Here is an 8,676-nt window from a genome sequence, read left to right on the forward strand (position 1 = left end):
AACGTCTGGATTTTGAATGCACAACTTGCCTTATGAATGAGCTCGTCCGGACGGGAACACACATTGTCCGAACAGTTGCAGCTGTCTTCCCATATCTGTGTTTTGAAAAGAAATCTCATAGCTGATTGAACACTGAGTGGCGTCCGGACGTGCTGCTGAGACGTCAAAACAGATGCAAGCTGGAATAGTTTGAAGCTTCTCGACACAGAGGAAGGTTCGGACGGAAAGTTCTCATTGTCCGGACGGATGATGCTTGGACAGTTGAGCGTCTGGACGGTATAACACGTCATTCGGACGGATGCACTGGAACGCTAAAATCTTCTCGAACTCTAAATAGGGGCTGGACAATTTGCCATTACGTCTGAACGGATGCAACCTTGAATAGTTCGAAGTTTCTAGACACGGATAGGCATTCAGATGGTTTTGCCACCTCGTCCAGACGTAAGTTGCTGACTGATGAGCGTCCGGACTCTTAGACTGGGTCGTCAGGATGGAAACATGGGATCCAACTTCTCTGAGTGGGAATCTGCACAGAATCTTCCTTGAATACTGAAATAGTCTTCTTGAAGCTTGTGACACTTGCAGCTTGTCATAATAAGGCTCTTTCCACATCAGAGAAACAAACTTTGAATATCTGAAGACTCTGAAATATACAACATCCCTATGAAAGCAGCAACATTACATAGAAGTGATTTTGTCCAACAGAATGCAGGCAACACAAAAACTAACAAACACCCCATTTGGCCATTCTGGGACAAAAATCACTTGACCGGGTTAAAAATACATTCCCAGTCCAACACTAACATATACTCACCCTTTTTTTGTCTCAAAGGGTAAACAGAGTATAGAAAGACTACAGTAATAAAATATTACCCCTTAATGTCTCAACAGAACAAGGGTAAACAGAGTATAAAAAATCCACAAACAAAGACGTTCTAAAATCCAAAACACTAGGAAATTAGAGAAGAGTCTGCAACTGGCCCAATAAAAATCCTCCAAGTACCAAATCCTGTCGATCTAGTGAAATTAAGTAACGGAGAGAAATCCGTACAAAAGGCTGGATTTGTGCTAATTCGGCTTCTAGTTCCGGAAGCCGGGAACCATGGACTGAAAAACCTTCAGTCTTTTGATTTTGCAAAGCCTGAAACTGGTTATCCATAGATTGACATCCTCTAAGCAACTGGTCCGCAAGATATATGAGGAGATTCACCACTGAACCTTTACCAAATACAGATCTGAGGGTGTCACGCCCCCGTTTTGGGATATAAGGGAAACGTGAGTTTGAGTACTAAAATCATATAAAATGGAAGCGTGCAATTACAACAAATAAATTTAAAACTCCTATTTTATTTAAACCTTTCTATTAATAATCTATACAAAATCGTGAACTCCAAAAGGAACAAATCATACTATACAATATTAGGGTTTGGCTGGTTCATCACGAACTATCGCTCTCAGCGAGGTCTACGCCCTTACAAGAAAGAGACTTCGTCTTACAGTTGTCATCTGGAGAGGGGTGGAGGAAGAAGGGGTGAGTTCGACAACTCAGTAAGGAAAAATACAACACCAGGGGAAATAAAACATGCTATAAACTTTTATGCCATAATCTTTAGTCATTTACATAATGACAGATTTATTCTACTCACTGTTAAGAATTAATTTCACATATGATGAATTGCATAAAGTAAATTGAATTAAAACCTAAACCAATAGTATATTGATTTTAATTTATTTTAGATGATTTAAGTGTTTTTGAATATATTAAGATTACGATGATGTTTAAAAGTATGAATATGTGATTTTAGATTGAGTTCAAGTTATGAAAAATTGTCTGAGAAGTGATATGCTAGGCTGTTTATGTTTTATAAGAAAACACATATTAAAGCATGATTCATAAATGAAATGTATTATTTTAGAACAGGTGGCATAGCATATGAACAATTAAAAAGAATTTGTAGAATATGAATAATGATATAAGAATGACAGTTTATAAATGAGAATGACAGTTTATAAATGAGAATGACAGTTTATTATGATCCAGTATATTCTTTTTATCAGTTTTCTCTTTAAATCCTTTCTCTGTGGTTTAACCCCTTATAGACTCTACACCGCCAATTCCCGTGAGCGGCGCACGTTGGCTTTGTCCAAAGGACCTATAGACTCAGCCTGTCGTCACAGAGAAGAGTCGCTGGGTTGGGGATCTTCCCTAGGTGAAGGCCAACCTCGGATGGTAGCACACACCGACTTACGGTATGTTTGCCATGCTACCCTATACGGTACCGACCTAACTGTAGTAGTGCCTCAAGGTTAAACAATTACTGCACATAAACGTTTTCTGTAATACTATAGGCTCTGCTTTATCTGTAAACTTTATTTCAAAACTGTAAGAGCCGCTTTTATAACTGTAGTCATGTGCAAAATTTAACTTTAGATTATCTTTTCTTTCAAAACTGTATTCATAAATAGAGTCATTTATTTTGGAATGCTCTATAGTCATAACTTTCAAATGCTCTCTTTTTCATCATTTCATATTTCACAACTTTGAAATGCTCTTAATTATGACTGTAATTATGCATAAATCATAACTTTAAAATATGCTCTTAATCATATCTGTGAGTATGCATAATCCATAATTTTAAAATGCTCATAGTCTTAACTATAATTATGCATAAATCATAATTCTTAAAAATGCTCTTAACCAAAACTGTGATTTATGCTCAAAATTCTTAAACAATATCATATGAGTAATAAAGCTTGGCATTAAAAATCGCATGAGCAACACTTTGTAAAATTACCCAACACTTTTTCAAAAGATTTATAATAAAATCTTGTTGGGGTTTTTCGGTGTTGTATCCCCTTACCTGGATTTTCCATTAGCGTCTGGGTCGAGCTTTTACCTAGATAAAACACAAGGACGAATTTAGCGGAGGGTTCTAATATTTCAGTTTTAAAACTTAAACTAAATTATCCTATATACATAACCATCTAACTACAACATAATTGAATACCCTATAGACAAATCAATAAATCCTAAAACATAACACATGGCCAACTCATCAAAATATTATTTAATCAATTAATCAAAATATCATATAACTGAACCAAGTCCCAACACCTATACTCCAAAACATCAACATGAACTTATATCCAAAATTCAAATCATGGTTAAAATGTCCATTATCCCAAAATCTCCATAACCAATACAATCGGCCATCCTACAAGTCACCAATAACCCAAAACACACACAGATTATATTTGAAACACTCATTGCCGAAACCTTCATAGCCACACACTGAAATTCCATACGCAATACTCATGAGTCCTAATTATAAACACAAAGATATAATTATCTGTTTCTTTTCCAAATATAAAACACACCTATTATATATATTTCTAATCAATCTATTAGTCTATACACTTTATTTTAATATCCAATCTCAACTCCAGATAATACCAATTACCTCTAAAGTATAGTTCATCACTACACACACAAAGTATATGGCTAAAACAGTATAAAAACACCCAATATCACAAAACACCCATCCAGCTACCACAACCAATCAGCCAAAAATTCCAAAATACCCAATCAGTTCTTCAATTAACTCACAACCCCAAATCCACAAATCACCCAACAAAATCAGTAGAAAATCCAATCCTAGGTGATTTAGAACTAAATCAGTGGTAATCACAACAAATTAATCTAATTTTCCTGAATAACTCACATCAAGGATTGTATAGAAAATCCATCGGAAAAAACCACCCAAGAACCACCGGAAGAACAGGCTTGGGTCGCCGGAAAAGTCGCCGGAATGCTTTGAGGAACCGGGTCTTCCTCTCGGGTTCAGCGGTCACGGGTTCGCGGGTTCTGGGTTGCGGGTCACACGGGTTGCACGGGCCGTGGGTTTTTCGAAGATTCGGCTGGGCTGCTGCACACGGGTAACGGCTCACCGGAAACTGCTACAGGGACCGCCGGACATGGAGGATCGAACCTCCGGAAGGTTCGGGTCACACAAGTTCTCCCGGATCCGTCTGGTTTGGCTCGCGGGTCGCTCGGGTCCTCCACGATCGGCCGGAAATCGGCCTGGGCTCCACCGGAAACGCACTGCCTCGCCGGGTTTCAGTTCTGGCCACCGGAGCTGCGCCACCTGGGTCGACGGGTCACGGCCTCTCTTCCCTCTTCGTCTCTCTTATGCTCGGTCTCTCTCTCTCTCTCTCTCTCTCTCTCTCTCTCTCTCTCTCTCATCTCTCTAGTCTCTCAATCTCAATCTCTCTCTCGTCTCTGTTTCTCTCCTCTCAAGCTTCCTCTCTGTTCTCGGTAGAAGAAGAACGAAAGAAGAAAGAAAGAATAACGAAGAAGGAAGGAGAAACAAGACCAAAAAGAAAAGAGAAGAGCAGAAAATTTTAAAAGAATAATTAAACTTGCCGTGCAAGTTCTTCCTCTCTTTTTTTTTTTTTTTTTTTTTTTTTTTTGGTTTTTAAAAAAAATATGTTGTCTAATAAAAATTTGGGGTATTACAGAGGGAATGCTACGGAAGGCTCTGTATGAGCTAAAGGAAAAAGCTCATCTTAATCTTGAGACCTTTGAAATTTGAACATCCGACTTCAACAACAGTCAGTTTTCCAAAGGATCCATTTGTCAGATATTGTGCTGGGAGCTGCTGAACGACACCTTCCTAAAAAGATTTAAACAGAAATATTTCCAAAAATAACACTACAAAGAAATATTAGATCATGTTAGTCCCAAAAAGAAAGTGGTATTATGACAGTTGTCAATTGGATGCCCAAGTATTACAAAAGCAAAGATCGCAATCCAAATGACCCAGATATATCAATATCAACTCAACACACAGACAAAATAGGATTTTCAGGCACAATATCTCAAGAAAATATTACAATCACCAAATATTCCAATATTCTAAAAAGTACAACAACTTGAAAGAACAAAGGAAGATACAACAAATACCATGGAATGAGAAGAAATGTGCAAAGAATGCCAAAATCTCGTGAGAAATTCGCGAGAAAAACACACAACAAGACATGATAAATCAATAAAAATGCAGAGATGTGTATATGGCAGAGAAAGAGACGCAAGTCTTAAATCTGTAGAGATCTCGTCCGGACGTGTCACTTAACCGTCAGGACGGTTACTGCAAGGTCAGCTTATGGCAAGTCTACGCTCGTCCGGACGTAAGAATAGGTCCGTCTAGACGCTTCACACTTAAAATCTGAAACTGGATAAAAATTTGCAGAAAAATATTTTTCCCTAAAGTTAGCTTCAAAATACGCATATATAATCAACTGATAAAGCAGTCAAATAGTATTGCAAAAATATGCAAAGATATAAATGAGAGTTAAGTATTCAATAAGCACAAATTTTTCGGTAGATAGAAATTTTAAATAGATTACTCAACTCATGCAATGCGTGTGTGTGAAAACTTTCTCAATAAAGTATGAAGTTTACTGATATGACTTAAAGCAACCGGATTTTCTAAACAAGAGAGAAAATCAATGAAAGATCAGTTAAAAGTCAAACCTTATTATTTACTAAGGCCTAACCACCCTCATGTGATTCACTCTCCCAAAGATGCAGCACCTAATTGTTTTACTTGTACTATGAAGGAAAAGATAAAATTTTACTTGCACCATGAAGGACAAGATATAAAGCTAACTCAGCAAAGAAGCAGTGAATAAAAGCATATAACAAGGAATTTAGAAGAATAACTGCTTGTTCCTTTTTTGCGCTGCAACCTAGAGAGAATGCTAGAATATTTTAGGCTCTAGGTTCAACTAACATGTTGGTCAATTTGACCATCTTATCAAAAACATCTCTCTCATTAGAATTTCCAGAAGCAAGAAGTCAGAGAGGAAAATGATGTACCTTAGGGGAGCTTTGGATAGTGCACAATATTTCATCGCATGAGAAATGCAACTATCTATCATTAAGATGCAATAGGAAAACTTAGCAGATATCATACATGAACTCTCAATCATATATAAGCATATTCAATTAATGTACAATGAATTGAGATATTAGGCAAGAACACATACAATATTCGAAAAGCTATCAAAAGAAAGAAAAAATAAAATTCTACATCTTCTCCCCCATTTTATTTTTATTTTTTTCTTGAAAACACTAAAACAAAAAAAAAACAACAAGGACATGCTTATGGAAAAGGAAACAACATCTAGTCCCAGCATGTAAGGTAAAATCAAACCTGTCCACAGGGAGAGGTTTAGAAATACCAAGACAGAAAAACAGCCGCCCGACGTGCTTTTAACTGTCATCCAAAAAAAAAAAAAAAATCCTGCAGAAGTTTCTCAAGATAACAATAGAAAATATGGGGATAGAATAAATGGTTCCTCAAACAGAATGAAAGGCATGAATAAGATATGACATGATAAACAATGCAATGCAAACATACTTGACATGCACTAGGATTTAGGAATCAAAATCCTAGGTATGGGAGACCTCACCTACTAGGTAATTCCACTCCCCCTCAAGGGGTGAATGGTCTTATCCTTCCTTACCCATACTTTCTCTACTTGTGAGGCAGGGGTATGAGTCATGTCTCAATTGATCAATCTAACTAGGACATTGGTCTGATTCTTCTAGGGCTTTTAAGGCTTCACTTTGAAGCATTCGTCTTTGATGTGGCCATACCTACCACAGTGATGGCATGAGGGAGAGTCCCTTCGAAGATAATGACGTTGTTGCCGAAAAGTATGATAAGGCTTGAAAGATTTAGAGCTAGACTTACCTATCTTTTGCTTTGTTTTCCTGATCCGAGGCTGCTGATGTCGGATCTAAGGACAGTGTGGCCTGATGTGTCCAGAGACACCACAATGATAGCAAGTAGGCTAACTTCGTTTGCTGAAATGCTTCTTGAAGGGCTCTGTAAATTTAAGATTAGCATTTTCACAAATAACAAAGTCCTTACCTCTTTGAGACATATGCCTCCTATGGAGCGGAACATATTTATCTGAAGAGGTTTTCTCAATAAAGCCTTTTTTGGAATCCTCCTGCTTCTTCCAAGGTTTGTGGGATTTTAACAGATAACACTTTGATCTAATATGACCAACCTTCCCACAATGATGACAAATAAGAACAAACTTACTTTATGTTCCCGAATTCTTGGAGTTAAGCTTCACACAATTATTTAAGCAAGAATTTTCAAAACAAGCTACATCTACTATTACAGGCTTAATATCAACAGAATCTAATTCAGAATTAGAAGCATGTGAAGTAGAAGTACTTAAATCAGCAGTTAAACCAGGTTTGTTAGAAATATCTGAATGAATACACAGCATACTTTTCAAATTATCACTTGAAATTTTTTTTCAAGAGATTTTCAGATTCCTTTAATTTATTCTCAAGTATATCAATAATGTCAAATAGCATGGTATTCTCAGATTTCAAAGAGTCAATCAACACATGTGATTCATGCTCCGTTTGTTTCGACGTAAAATGGTTTCCGTCGTAAAATGGTTTCAGGGAAGTCATTTTTCTGGAAAATATTTTTCGCCGAAAGCATTTTTCGGTGTTTGGCGCGTACAGAAAATTACAAATATTTTTTATATTTTCATTCAAACATATTAACTTATAAAAATTAATTTTTATTCAAAACATATAAATATTAATATAAAATAATATAAAAATCATCGATAACGAGATTCCGTCACTGACCGACAAGATTCTGATCATTTTTACTTGATTTCGGTTAATACAGTCAAAATTCAAGATAATGGCCGGAATCAGGACAGTTTTGTAGGAATCTGGGATGGCCGGATTCCGGCGAAGTGGCCGGATTCCGGCCAGAGAGGCCGGATCTGGCCAGAGAGGCTGGATCTGGCCAGATCCGGCCGGCATCTAGCCGGAATCCTGCCTCTCTAGCCAGAGCCGGCCGGGAACTGGCCAGAGCCGGCTGGGATCCGGCCAGAGCAGGCCGGCTCTCTGGCCAGACCGGCCGGATCCCGGCGATCTGGCCAGACCGACCGGATCCCGGCCAGATCCGGCCGGCTCTGGCCAGAGAGGCCGGCCGGATCCCGCCGATCTGGACGGATCTGGGCAGACCGACCGGATTCCGGCCATCTGGCCAGATCCGGCCAGATCTCCGGAATCCGGCCGGTCTGCCCAGATCCGGCCAGATCGCCGGATTCCGGCCAGATTGGTTGCCGGAATCTGGGCTGACCGGATTCCGGCGAAGGTGGCCGGATTCCGTCGCCAGATTCCGACGACATTATCCGGATGTTATCGGAATTCGATACGGGCAAGATTTCGATGGTGGTCGGCTGCTTAAACGTGAAGGTTGACTGCGTTGTTTAAAATAAATCGACCGCGTCAGACGTCTTCGGAAAATGATTTACGCTTTTAAAAAGCGTCAATCATTTTCCGAAATTTACTAAGCATTTTTTGTCAAACAGAAATCATTTTCTGGTTGACTATTATTTTCGCCCCTACCAAACACCGGAAAATACCGAAATCATTTTCCAGAAATCATTTTACGCCGAAACAAACGGAGCATCAGACAATTGTATAATCAAAGACTCTTTTTCTTGCTTCACATTTTTGAGCTCTTTTGGATAAATAATTTTATCAAATTTTGCAAAAACTTTAGAGAGTTCAATATCATAATTTTTTTCAGACAACTGAGAAAAATCCATGATAAAATGTGTAAT

Source organism: Alnus glutinosa, chromosome 2 (assembly GCF_958979055.1).
Source record: "Alnus glutinosa chromosome 2, dhAlnGlut1.1, whole genome shotgun sequence".
In the NCBI taxonomy this organism is placed as follows: Eukaryota; Viridiplantae; Streptophyta; class Magnoliopsida; order Fagales; family Betulaceae; genus Alnus; species Alnus glutinosa.